Genomic DNA, 14,612 nt, shown 5'->3' with positions numbered 1-14,612 from the left:
GTGAGTAAATAGTATTCGCACACAAGCCAACACAAGGAAATTTTCTTGTAAAGAAGCAAAAAGGTATATTAGCTGTCTATTGTTGCATATTTCCCCAAAATTTAATGGCTCAAAACAAGAGCAAACATTTATGATTTCACACAGTTTCTGTGCATTAGGAATTTGGGAACAATTTAGCTGGATGGTTTTGGCTCAGTGTTTCCCACCGTCAAGATGTCAGCCAGGTTTGCAGTCATTGGAAGGCTTGGCTGGGGTGAGAGGAGCCACTTCACGGGTGACTCACTCTGCAGGCGGTGCGGGTCCTGGCTGGGGGCTCAGCTGCTCCCCACATGGGCCTCTCTACAAGGCTGTCTTCAAATGTGGCAACTGGTTTCTCCCAGCGGGAGTGAATTCAAGAGATGGGACAGAGCTCAAGAAGTATGTCTGCTTAGCATGGCCGTGGCTCACCGGGCACAGTGCCAGACAGAGGGGACCACAGGTGGGGAGAAGGAAGAAAATTGTGGACAAAGATTCCCATAACCACATAATTATAATTTGTTTACAGTAAGACAATACTGGAGGTTCCCTGGAGCAAGCGGGGGTAAGACCTCCTTTTTTTTTTTTTTTAAGATTTATTTACTTATTTTAGAGAGAAAAAGAAAAAGCCCAAGTGGAGGAAGGGCAGAGGGAGAGAATCTCAAGCAGACTCCCCACTGAGCCCAGAGCCTGAGGCTGGGCTTGATCTCCTGACCCTTGAGATGATGACCTGAGCTGAAGCCAAAAGATGGGCCACTCTTAGGGAAGCATCCCCTTGGGGAAGACGTCTTAAGAAGACCCCTGCCGGGTCCTGAAGGGGGAGATGGAGAGGATCCAGATGAAAAGAAGCAAAGATGGCATTTTCAGCAGGAAGGAGCCACAGAAATGATTTGGGGAGAGTGGGACTCTGTGGCGGGACTGGAAGGGAGGGCAGATGGGAGAAAAGCTGGCGAGGTCGGTGACACTGCGACGGAACGAGGACTGTGGGTGTCTTGCCCCCCTCACCCCCTGCCGCCAACAGCAACCTTAGAGGCGGGTCGGGTCTAAGGCTTCCTATGAAGATCTGTAGAAACATGTGAGCATCCTCCCCTGCAGGGTCTAGTTCACGAGGAGCTGTGTAGGACTTGAGGAAAGTGGTAGTCTCCATTAAAAAAGACGCCCGTGCTTTTGAAGAACTAATGGCTTCTCCCCCTAATGACTAGCTCCCTGTAATAGCTATTCCTCCAAATATAATTCCTCAGGCATCCAAATTAAGCAAGGCTTTATTCAGCACCAAGAAGGCCACATCTGCATAATGAAAAGATTTCATCAGAAGCCCGAGAAATCTCCTGGTGGGCTCCTCATCAAATAATTCCTCATCCTCCTGCAAACAACCTCCCAACCAATTCAGAAAATAATGTCTGGAGAAGAAATCCCTTGGAGCAGTTCAGGCCCCGGCAAGAAGCAGCTTAGAGCTGATTCGAGAATCATACCAAGTGAACCCCGCTGCAGGTACGTGAGTTCCAGATTTTACTATTTCAATGTCCTAGGGCCAATTTTATGTCTCACAGACCACGTTCAGAAGCAAAAGTAAGCTCCTGGACCTTCACTTGGAGAAATGTGTTGCATTGGTGAAGCCCAACCTTGGGTCCCTTGGGTCGGGGGGAGCATTCTATTACAAAAGTTTCTGGAAACTGCATGGCTTGTGGTTAAGCCCCTGCCCCCTGCAGCCAGCCTGCCTGGGTTTATATCCTAGCTTTGACAATTTCTACTGTGTGACCTTGGCTAAGTCACTTAGCCTCTCTGCACCTCTGTTTCTCATTTGTGAAACAGGGATTGTCTTAGTCTGTTCAAGCTGTTGTAACAAAATAGCACACCGGGTAGCCTAAGATCAACAGAAATTTATTGGTCATCGTTCTGGAGGCCAGAAGTCCAAGATCAAGGTGCTTATGTGGTCTCATTCTGGTTGGAAGCCCTTCTCGCGGTTCACGGACAGTGCCTTCTCACTGGAAGAGGGCTGGGGATCTCTCTGGAGCCTTTTTATATAAGGCACCCTTGTGAATTAATCACATCCCAAAGGCCCCATTTACTGTTACCATCACCTTTGGGGGTCAGGATATCAACATGGGAATTATGAGGGGTTCATAAGCCTTCACCCCAGAGCAGGGATGAGAACACTAATACCTCCTTTTCAGTGTTCTTGTGAGGCTTAAGTGAATTATCCTCATAGAAGATCGGGAGTGCCCGGCACATGGAAAGCTTCATGTGTTTGCCGCTATTATTATTCTAGTGCAAATTAATTCATCTGTAACTCTTCTCCCATTAAGCTGCAACTGTAACAAATTGCCACTTGCAGTTAGCTGTTCTGGCCATAATAAACGGCACCGATCATCTGGCTATGATCATGGAAGAGAGCCTCCAATCACCAAGCTCTGTGGCTTATTATTCCCAAGTACACTTTGAATCTATCCACTTTTCTCCAGTATAGATAGTAATTATGCAGCAGGCTCTGGACCCAGAGTGCCGAAGTCCAAATCCTGGCTGAGTGACCTAGGGCAAGTTTCTTAACCTCTCTGAGTCTTAGTGTTATCTGTAAAATAATAATAATGATACCTACTTGACAGGGGTTTGCGAGGATTGAATGATCGTGCAGGGGCGCTTGGTCACACATTCAACCAGACCTACTTTTCATGACTGTTATCCCCATTCTACAACCTCCCTTACTTCAGTGTCCATTAGCCTCTCAACTAGTCTCCTGACCTCCAATCTTGTCTTCCTACAAGACATTCTTTACGCAGCAGCCGAGTGATTTCCTAAAAACTCTAATCTGATCATGTTACTGCTTTGCTTAAAATTCCTGTTGCCCTTGGAATAAGGTCACGCAGCCCTAGAGAGGCCTCCCTGGCCCTTCATGATCCGGCCCAGCCTCCTTCATCAGCCAGAGCCCTGCTCCCCAGGGCTGCGACCACACAGGCCTCGTCTCACATCATGAAGTTTCCCCAGCACAGGCCTTCCCCCCGGCCCCACGCCCCCCACCCCCATGCCCTTGCCACTCAGCTAACTCACTCCTACTCTCCCAGCCAAGGGCAGCTCTCTGCTGGCTTCCTCGGAGACGCCTTCCCTTTCTTCTGGACAAGGAAGACTGTTCCTTCTTGGTGCTAACAGCTGTGATGAAATTATTTGTATCGTTTTAATGGTCGCGTACGCGTAGGAACTTGGTCTGGAGTTTGTGTGGTTCACGAAACAATCCGCAGAGCTTGATGTAATAATGCCTGCCCTACAGTAGCCACTCAGTAAATGTTTAAAGAACTGTGAATTATTGAACGGATAAATTAAACAGATCTGGCCTTCCATCCTCAGGACCTAGCCCGAGTCTGGTGGCAGGTGCCACCCGGCAGAGCCCTGCTGCACTTTGCCCTTCCTTGCTCTGGGGGGGGCGGCAGGGGCAATGGGACATGCTGTTGGGAACCTGGCAGGCTGAGGACAGGCTGAGGACAGGCTGCCGTGCCAGCAGATCAGAGCAGGAAGGCCCTATTAAAGGCCGGTCATCCTCCTGCGCCACAACCCCTTCCCAGCCTTTGTTAATACTTCCAGTGATTGGGAGCTCACTCCTAATTGTTAGCAAGTTCTTCCCCATTTCAACCTTAATTCTGTCTCCTAAAATGTTCCCACCCATTCATGAGAATTTTTTTCCCTTTTTTAAAAAAAAGATATTATTTATTTATTTGACAGAGAGCACAGGCAGGGGGAGCAGCAGGCAGAGGGAGGGGGAGAAGCAGGCTTTCTACTAAGCAGGGAGCCCCACTTGGGGAGGGATCCCCTTACTCTGGGATCATGACCTGAGCTGAAAGCAGACACTTAACCAACTGAGCCACCAAGCACCCCCCCCCCTTTTTTTTGAGAGAGAGAGAGAGAGAGAGTGTGTGTGTGTGTGTGTGTGTGTGTGAGTATGAGCAGGAGCGGGAGGGGGAGAGGGAGAGGGAGAGAATCCCAACAGACTCCACACTGAGTGCAGAGCCCAAGTGGGGTTCGATCCCATTATCCTGAGATCCTGATCTGAGCTGAAATCAAGAGTTGGAAGCTTAACTGACTGAGCCTCCCAGATGCCTCCATTTGTGAGATTTTTATTTCCTTCTGTGACTTCTGTATTTTCTGATGTTTATGGAGTGTATATAAATTGCTTTTATAATTAGAGAGAAAACAATGCATTTAAAATATTTTTGGCTATAAAGCCTAGTTCTGCCCTATATATATATATATATATATTTATTTATTTATTTATTTATTAGAAATCCTTTACATTTTATATTAACAACAAACTTTTATATATTTGTATTAACAAGAAATCTACTCGCTGGCCTCCTCTCCCACATGAGACTGGTGACGGGAGCCAGCAGACGCACAGTCTGGCTTCCCTTGCCCTAGGCCCTGCCTGCTATTTGCTCCGTGGCTGCCATTAACTAGCAAATGCTGTTTTCAACTTTCAAGCGCACTTTTACCAGCCAAGAGCTGAGGCCCTGCAGTACTGTATGGACCCCCAGGGGGCCACCAGGCCTTCCCAGAGGGCCTTCCTCACCAGTTCCCGAGACCATCTTGGCTTCTTACAGCCAATCAGCTGTATGGCATAGCTTCATGGGTGACCCATAGGATATGAGTAAAATTACTCCAGGGCACAGAGGGATTCTGGCAAATCAAAACAGGTTTTTCCTCCAGTACAAGTGGGTTAACCTCTGTCCTATGCCTATAAGAACAACCCTAAAGTATGCAGAGAAAGACCAGGTTAAGGCTTGTTGGGTGCAAAGTTTCATTTACACAAGACTTAAAATTTAAAACATGTTTCTAAACAAGGATGTACAAATATATGTACTTAAAGATTACTCACATTAAAAAAAGTTCAGACAGTAAAGGGAATAGTGCTAATTACTCCTCTCAGTTTCCCAAGAATAGGCTTCTTTTTGATAGGGAAAAGTGATAAAACTAAACCAGCTTGGCCTGTCAGGGTGAATAGCTGCTGCCCAGTACAAGAATGGGATCTTTCAACACGAATAACAACAAAGAAAGAAAGAAAGAAAGAAAGATTCATTAAACTAAGGAAGCTGAGCTTCCAGAGGGATCGAAGGAAAGAAATAAAAAGGGCTCTTCCAATTTCACAACTCATTTTCCAGAAAATGGAGGCAGGTTCACAGAAATGCTCTCAGAGGTTTGTTTGCCACAGCCTTGGAAAGGGGAAGAAAAACAAGTATTCAAGCACAGGGTCAGCAAGAGAACTTGTGTCCAGCAGCCAAGAAGTGTCATAGAAACACTGAAGTCCGGAAAAGCTACAGAACTTTCTCGGATCACCCAGAGAAGGCAGGGTGACCTGCGGCTGATTATGTTCCCTTCCTATTCAGTCCCTAACACGTAATAGTAGGTGGTCAGTTAATAGGACGGTCCTGGTTCAAGACCAAGGAAAGATCTGATAAGAGCGCAGTGATAATAATGTGCCACATTTTACAGGAAGCGGCGTTACCTGATGTTATGTCCTTCCCATCTTGTCTCTGGGCAACAAGACTATGGATTTCCCATTTTCTGGTTTTTGGCATTGTCTGAATTGTTTATGAGTATGTGCTTTGAAATGGAAAGAAACCAAATGATTTCCACATTGGGGAAAAAAGTGATTCTTACAACCGTCATTACCAATTTCTTGTCCGCTTTTGGAACAAGGTAGGGAATTAATCCTGCCACCGATCCTAATTCAATAGGAGTACAAAGTGAATTCGTTCATTCCGCAAGTATTTCTTCGACACTGGCTTGTGTTAACGGATTTAGGTGGGCATGGGGAAACACCAGTTTATGGCCTAAGAGGGAGACAGGCATGAAACACACACTCCCCCTAACAAGTGCCCAGGTGCCGCTCTGACAGCCACCATGGGGGAAGGCAGGCACCTGGTGCCGGAAGCACCTGCGTCTCTAGGATTGGCCCCCCGCTTGGCCCTAAGTCCACACATGTTCTTGCTATTCCCCCTCCATAGATCCTTCCTCCTTTTTCTACCTATTCAGACGTGACCTTGCTTTAGAATCTTGTTCACATCTCCAGTTCCTGCTCAAGGCCTCCCTGACTGCAGGGGCCCTCACTTCCTCCCTCCCTTCAGCATCTCTCCCAACCCATGCTAAATCACACTGTCGCTAGTAGTTGTATTAGTTACAGTTCTCCTGAGAAACAGACCAACAAAGTGTTGTATAGAAGCGTGTGTGTGTGTATGAATATGCATATGTGTGTATACATGCCCGTGTCTATATCTATATCTATATATCTACTATCTGTATGGATAGACACACGTGGAGGTGTGTTGAGAGATTTATTCTAAAGAATGGGTTCACAGGATTGTGGAGGTACAAGCCCCAAATCTACAGGGTACACCAGCAATCTGGGGACGCAAGGAAGAGTTGCAGGCCCAGTCCCAAAGCAGTCTGCTGGCGGAACTCCTTGCTTGGGGGCCATCCGTCTTCGTTCTTTTAAGGCCTTCAACTGATTGGATGAGGCCCATCCACATTGTAGAGGGTGATCTGCTTTACTCAGAGTTCACTGATGAAACCTTAATTCCATCCAGAAAACATCTTTATAGAAACATCTATATTAATGTTTGACCAAATATCTGGGCCCTGTGGCCAAGTTGACACGTAAAATGAGCCATCACAGTAGTGTTATTTCCCTAATAGAGTATACCATCTTGGAAGGCCCAGGTGAGCTCTTACCAGTCTGAATCCTCCCACAGGGCCTACTTCAGAGGTTATTGTCAGGAAGCATTCCAAAATCTCCAAAGAGTGAAAGGATAGAACAGTGAGACTTGATAGACCCTCTAGAAGCAAGCTCGTGCATCTTCTGGGAACAAGAGAGGATGTGTGACCAACATCTTCTTAGTCCCCAGACTATAAACCACAGGGCGGCAGAGAACCCAAAGGCATACCCGATCCTTTCTCTGCTCTGAAAAGGACTCTTCAGCCATACTCAGTCACACTTCCCAGGACAATCATAGAATTAGATAGAAATGCCTGTTCACTTGGATTTGAATGCAGCACAGCCCTAGCAAGTGAAGGAAAGACAAGAGGAAACCACCAAAGCATGTTGTGGCCTAGGGAGAAATTTCCGACCCTGGTCTCTGACTAGATTTTTATGATGTGCGTACTTGTTTCAAGCTTCCTCTTTTTCCCAACCCCGTTACTAACTCTATGCAACAAGCTCTACCTCTTGCTTGCCCCTCCCCACTCCAAACCAAACTCAGATCAGCCCCCTTGGGATTCAGCAGGCTCAGAAGAGGGGTTACTGCTTTCCCAGTTCAAGCTCAATTTTTTTTTTAAGATTTGAGAACGTGCACTAGTGGGGAAGTGGGAGAGGGAGACAAGCAGACTCCCCGCTGAGCAGGGAGTCCAACATGGGGCTCGATCTCATGACCCTGAGGTCATGACCTGAACCAAATCCAAGTAGGCTGCTCAACTGACTGAGCCACCCAGGCATCCCTCTAGCTCAAATGTTTAACTCTAAACCCAGAATCTAATTTCTGGGCTTCCCCTTGTTTTCTGAGCAGGCCACTGCTTAGACTGGAAGAGGAGGAGGACCTGGGGCAGACCTCTCAAATAACTGGGGAGGGGGTAGGTCCTCAAGTCCTGTTTAAACGCCAGCCCCATCTTCACGTACTTGCAGTTATCTGGTGCCCATCTAAAATTCCTTCTGTGTCATGCTCGCTTCGGCAGCACATATACTAAAATTCCTTCTGTGTCTGTAAAAATCCTTCTCATTCCTCCTCAGTCCCACTAAAAAATGGGCAAAAGATAGGTACAGACTGTTCAAAGAAAAGACGTTCCCAATGTCTCTGAAACACATGAGAAGATGCTCAGTTACATTCACAATAATAGGCATGCAAATTAAAAGTCCAAGGAGAATATAACAGCCCAGCCAAGATCAGAACGTTAGGTAATGAAATCTGGTAAGATTGTGGGTCTGGTGCAAGGCTGACCTTCTCTGACCTCCTTGGAGAGCAATTTGGCAAAAGATCTCAAATTTTAAAATGCAGTGGTCTGATGACCAAGCACTTCCACATCCAGGTATTAATAAATTTGTACGTTCATGCAAAATGACGTGTGCCCAAGAATATACACTGCAGCATTGTTTTTAATAGAAGACCAGAGACTGTCTAAATGCCTATTAATAGGGGACCGTGTAAATAAATTGACCACTGTACAGACACTTAAAGGAATAGGAAGGTCTGTACAGATTGATATGGAAACTTTTGCAGGGTTCGTGCTAAGTGAAAAGAGTAACGAGGATGCCAGTGCATGGTGTGTGTTTGTGAGTGGGAACACACGTGCGCATATATGTTGGTAAATGCGTGGAAAACCCCTGCAAGAATGTCCAATAACCTGGGAACGCTGGTTGCTTCCAGAGCAGGAACGTGGGAGGCATGGAAACATCCAAAGGAAAGAGGTTTGTTTTTCATGGAGTACCTGAGTACCTGCGATTGAATTATGACCCATAAAATGCCTAAGTCAGTCCTAACCCTCAGTATCTCAGAATTTCCTTATTTGGAAAAAGGGGCTTTGCTGATGAAGTTAGTTAAATTGAGGTCATACAGGAGTAGTGTGGGTCCATAATCCAGTATGACATGTGTCTTTATATAAAGGGGAAATTTGGACACATACAGGTGCACAGGGACGACACTATGTGAAGAAGAATGCAGAGGTTGAAGTGATTCTCAGCAAAGCACCAGAAGCCAGGAGAGGAGCATGGAACAGTTTTTTCCTTGCACTCCTTACTTCTAACCCTGCAGATACCTTGATCTTGCATTTCTGATTTCCACAGCTATGAGACAACAGATTTCCATTGTTCTAAACCATCCTATTTGTGGTACTTTGTTACAAAGACTTAGCAAATGAATACAGTATCCTTTGGCGCCTCTTACGTTCTGTATCATGCACATATATTACAAACTTAAAACACATTTTTTTTTTTCAACACAAATGTTCTTTCCTCTCTGAAATCTCAGATTCACAGAACTGGATCAATTGCTCCATCTTTTGCTTTCTGAGAATATTTTTTCGCTGCAATGTCATTTACCATGTTGTGATATCATTTAACTGTTTATCTGTAATCATTTAACTGTAATATCATTTAACTGTCCCATCCACAAAAGGAGCCAAGCCTACCTTTTATTCATCATCATATTCCTAAAGATTGGCCCTCAGATGTTCGCTGGAGTGGACGACTAAATGGAGAACTAGACATTTTTCGCTGTCTTCTTACAGTTCCATCACTATTTATCGATTTTTAGCTTGACAAGCTATCGATTCCTTTATTCATTGTCAGGGGGACATGGCTGAAACCTGACTCTAAAATTTGGAGAGTTTTGACTGGTGGAAGGAAAACACATCATTTAAAGACATATATAAGCTTCTGCACAGCAGAAGAAACAAGCAACAAAATTAAAAGACAATCTATGGACTAGAAAATTTTTGCAAATCACATATCTGATCAAAGGTTAGTATCCAAAATACAGAAAGAACTTATCCATCTCAACAGCAAAACAAAACAAACAAACAAACAACAACAACAACAAAACAAAACAAAAAACCCCAAAACAAATGATCCATTTTAAAAATGGGCAGAAAACACGAACAGATATTTTTCCAAAGAAGACATACAGATGGTCCATAGGGAGCTTCTCGCTATGGATCATGGGAGCCACCTCTGAGCAGGTGACAAAGGCGGATGGTATGGCTGCTGAACATGTTTCGTAGTGTGACCTTAAGTACCTGCCCCAGAGTGGGTGGCTTAAAACAACAGAAATTCATTGTCTCACAGTCCCAGAGGCTAGAAGCTGGAAATGGAGGTTCGGCAGGACTAGGCTCCCTCTGGAAGACCCGAGGGGAGGACCTTCCTCTTGCATCTCTGGTCTTTGCTGGCAGCCCTTGGCTTATAGCTATGTCACTCCAATCTCTGCTCTAGCCTCTCCAAGCCATCTCCCTGTGTGTGTCTCTGTGTCCAAATTTCCTCTTATAAGGATACTGGTCATTGGATTACCGTCTGCCTAATCCAATATAACTTTGTCTTAACTTTATTTTGATTTTTTTTAAAGATTTTATTTATTTATTTGAGAGAGAGAGAGTATGTGTGTGAGGAAGAGAGAGCAAAGCAGGGAGGCAGGGCAAGGGGAGAGGCAGAGGAAGAAGCAAGAGTCCCCGCTGAGCAGGGAGCCCAGGACCCTAGAATCATGATCTGAGCTGAAGGCAGACGCTTAACAGACTGAGACACCCAGGAACCCCCAGCATGACCTCATTTTAACTTGATTCCACCTACAAAGTAAGACCTCATTCTGAGGTTCCTGGTGGATATGGATTTTTGGGAGGAAACCAACCTAGTACAGCTGTTCAGCTGGCTGGGACTCACTGAGAGTGGAGAAGCAGCAGAAGATGAAGGAGTGTTTAACCTTACCGTCAAGCACAGGCCCTGGAATCAGACAGACTTGGTTTCCAACCCCGCTTCTTCCTACTCGTCAGCCATGTGAATTTGGGCCAGTTACTCACTCTGAGTCTGTTTCCTCATCTGTGCGATGGGCTAATGCCTCCTAAGGTTGCTGGGCAAAATAAGATCAGCTCCTGACTCGCTTAACATAGCACCTGATATTTTAAAAATTTAGTTTTGGGGGCACCTGGCTGCCTCAGTCAGTGGAACATGCAGCTCCTGGTCGTGGGGTTGTAAGCTCAAGACCCACGTTGAGTGTAGAAATTACTTAAAAAATAAAATTTTGGGGGGCGCCTGGGTGGCTCAGTCGTTAAGCATCTGCCTTCAGCTCAGGTCATGATCCTGGAGTCCTGGGATGGAGTCCTGCATCAGGCTCTCTGCTCAGCAGGAAGCCTGCTTCTCCCTCTTCCACTCCCCCTGCTTGTGTTCCTGCTCTCACTGTTTCTCTCTCTATCAAATAAATAAATAAATAATCTTTAAAAAAATAATAAAAAAAAATTTTTTTAAACTTAGCTTTTAATGCTAGAGTCCCCATTTCCATGGCTCCTGCAATCCTTTCAGGGGGATATGTAGATAAAGAGCAAAACAGGATAATTTATGATTAAAGGCCCAGATGTCTGGTACAGAATGACCCCATCACAGGGGGTCAGAGAGCAGGGAGCAGTTGGACTTCAGCGGGCAGACTTTAACTCTTAATAACAAACTGATGTGAAGTTCATGCTACAATCTGAAATTCTACGGCCAAGCTGTACAGTTGACTCTTGAGCAACATGGGGGTCAGGGGCACTAAACCTCCCATGCACAGTTGAATATCTGTCTATGACTTTTGACCCCCCAAAACTTAACTACTAATAGCCTACTGTTGACCAGAAACCTTACAGACAGCATACATAGTCCATTAATGCATATTCTGTGTTACATGTGTTGTACGTGGTAGTCCTACAATAAAGTAAGGTAGAGAAAAGAAAATTGTGCAGAAGATCATAAGGCAGAGAAAATACATATACAGTACTGTACTGTGCCTATTGAAAAAAATCTATGTATACGTGGACCCATGCTGTTCAAACCCATGATGCTTAAGGGCCAACTGTCTTGGTTTTTTCCCCTCCCCCTCCACCAGAGGATATTTCTAGAGCTTATCATTGAGGTCTTGATCACACAACTAGATATCTCTCATTCCGCCTCTGCTCTAACACCTCCTGCCTGGGGCTTCTCTTCCCTGATACACTGGACCGTCAGGACACTGGGGAGAGGCCAGAGCTCCCAACCAAGTGGCCTTGGTTTCCTGGTCGAGGCTGCCCAGAGTGGAAGGGTCGTGTTGGGAGGGATTGGCTGGTAAAGTTGTGCATGGTTGCATGTGTCGTTCTCTGATAGCATCCCCGGGCCAAAAAAAAAAAAAGACTTGTGATGTCCAGTGTTTTGCACGGATTGGGGAGAACTAACTGTTCTCTTATGCCGACTCATGTGTTCCATTAGAAATTGATTAGATTTTTCAGACACCAAAATCTTCTGGGTGACATTTGGATCTGGAACTCGCCATCAGAGCTGGGTGAGAGTCCACAGTCTGTGACCTGTGCTGTGAGTCAGCCGGGCACATCTCCACATCAGGGGGCCTCACATGATGGGCCATAACAGCCTGAGGTTGTTCCTGTTTCCTCAGCCTTCAGACAAATTATGTGCACAAAACTTTGTTCCTGAATTGTAGCCTTCTAAAATTTTTTCTTGGTGACTAGTGGGACAAAGCCATTAACCAGGCATGGGCTGGTTAACAGCATGGGCTCTGGAATCAGTCACCTACATTCGAATCCCACCTGCACAGATCATGAGCTCTGCGACACTGAGCAGGTTAGGTAGCATCTCTAGACCTTAATTGCTTCATCTGTTAAGGGGGGAGGGGTCGTAGTAATACCCTCCCAGAGGGCTGATGAGAGGATTGTTCTAGGTTGGGTTCCCCCGAAGGAGATTGTGAGACATAAGTTGGCAAGCTGGGTTTCTTGAGGGAGTCCTTTTTTTTTTAAAAAGGATTTTTTTTTTTTAATTTGTTTATTTGACAGATCGCAAGCAGGCAGAGAGAGAGAGGAGGGAAGCAGGCTCCCTGCCAAGCAGAGCGCCCAACATGGGGCTCGATCCCAGGACCCCAGGATCCCAGGATCATGACCCAAGCTGAAAGCAGAGGCTTTAAATCATTGAGCCACCCAGGGGCCCCGAGGGAATCCTTTTAAGAGGGATACCAGTGAAAGGGAGAGCAGGAAGCAAGATGGGGCGGGGAGAGAAGCTGAGCCCTGAGGCAGTCCCAAGGAAAGCAGCAGCCACCTCAGAGAGCGCTCCACAAAGGGGAGAGCTCATTATCTCTACCCTGAGTTGGACCAAAAGGCAGGGCCCTTGTGCCCCTCCATAGATCAAGCCCTGGATGAAGGGTGCTCCCGCAGGTGATCTTACGTGAGGCGGTCTTCCTCAACAAAGCCAGTCCCCCAAGGACAAAAGAGACTGATCTTCCTGTAGTGTTCCCAGCATCTGCGGGAATAATTTCTTCATTCCCGGAAGGGGATCACAGCCTCCCCAACAAAGATGAGCTAATCGGCATAAAGCCCATCACACAATAACTAGCCTGCAGTAAATTCCTAGCAGATGGCAGCCATTACCATTACTGCTGTTTTTGTTACTGTTATTTGCCAAGCACTGTGCCAGAGGCACGTAGAAGGGACATGTGACCCGGACGAGGAGGGTGAAGGAGTGTGAGTCAAAGGGGATACCTGGAGATGAAGAGGAGTTACCCAGGCAAAGGGAGTTACAGGTGCTGGGGGTGGCGAAAAAGATGGAAGGAGCAGTGTGTGCAGACGAGAGAAGTGTGCGTGTGATACGGCTCACCAGGGCGAGCGCGGAGTACGCACCGGGGAACGAGGAGACTGAGTTTTGGGCCCACCAGGCCAAGGAGTGTGGACTTGAGCATAGAGAGGGCAATAGAAGCCATGCGATCATCCTAATCAGAGAAAGGACATGGTACATTGGCACTTGAACAAGGTCACTCTGGCTGCCATATGGGCAAGGAATTGGACATGGACAAAATTAGAGGCCATCACCTGGGTCTACAGAAGAGATTAGGGTGACCTGGGCCATGCTGGTGGTACCCAAGAACAAATGCACACAGTCAAGGAATGCTGAGGCAGCAGAATCCTAGGCTTGGCAATGCTGGGTGGTAAGAGAGAAAGAGGAACCCAGAGTCATGCTTAAGCTTCTGATCTGGGCAGACTCCCGAAGGCCTGGTATCTTCATCCATTCAGGCGGCTGTCATAGAATACCAGAGACGGGGTAGCCTATAAACAACAAGAATTTATTTCTCACTGTTCTGGTGGCTGGGAAGTCCAAGGTCAAGGCACCAGCAGAGCTGGTGTCTGGTGAGAGCCTGCTTCCTGGTTCACAGATTGTCACCTTCTTGCTGGGTCCTTTTGTGCTGGTAGAATAGTCAGGGAGCTCCCTGGGGTCCTTTTTATAAGGGTAGGAACCCCATCCATGAGGGTTCTACTCTCGTGACCCACCTCCAAATAGCATCACATAGGGGAATAAGTTTCAACATACAGATTTGGGAGGACACAAACATTCAGTCCATAGCACCCGGGAACTAATGTCTCAAGAAAGAAAATGTCCCAGAGAAAGAAAAAAATTAAAAAGCCACCACAGACAGACAAAGCTCCCTGTTATTTGGAATGGCTCAAAGGAGCTGCTTTCAGCCAGCTCTCCAAGACTTACGGCTCCATTTTAGGCAAACCCACTCAAAGCCCCTCATGGAATACAAGTCTCAGAAACAGCTAAATTAATCCCAGAGAAAACTGTTTCCTCTTCTGCTTCTGCCTAGGATTTAAAAAAAAAAAAAAAGCCAGTAAAGAATGCTCTGTGTTTAAGCTGTAGTTGTGGTGGAAAGCAAAGTGAGCAGAGGAAAAGATACATATTTGCTTTGCATTCAACCTTCAATAAATTTCAATATTTATTGAATATGAACTCTGAGCCCAGCCCTGTGCTAAGAGCTTCAAATAGGAGAGTAAACTAGACACTGACCTGTGAACTTGAGGGTCCAGCTCCTTCAGTAGGAATATTTCTAATGGTAAATTGATACACTGGCATTTGG

The sequence above is a fragment of the Mustela lutreola genome, chromosome 4 (genome assembly GCF_030435805.1).
Source record: "Mustela lutreola isolate mMusLut2 chromosome 4, mMusLut2.pri, whole genome shotgun sequence".
NCBI classification, from domain to species: Eukaryota; Metazoa; Chordata; class Mammalia; order Carnivora; family Mustelidae; genus Mustela; species Mustela lutreola.
Note: the sequence above shows the minus strand (reverse complement) of the source record.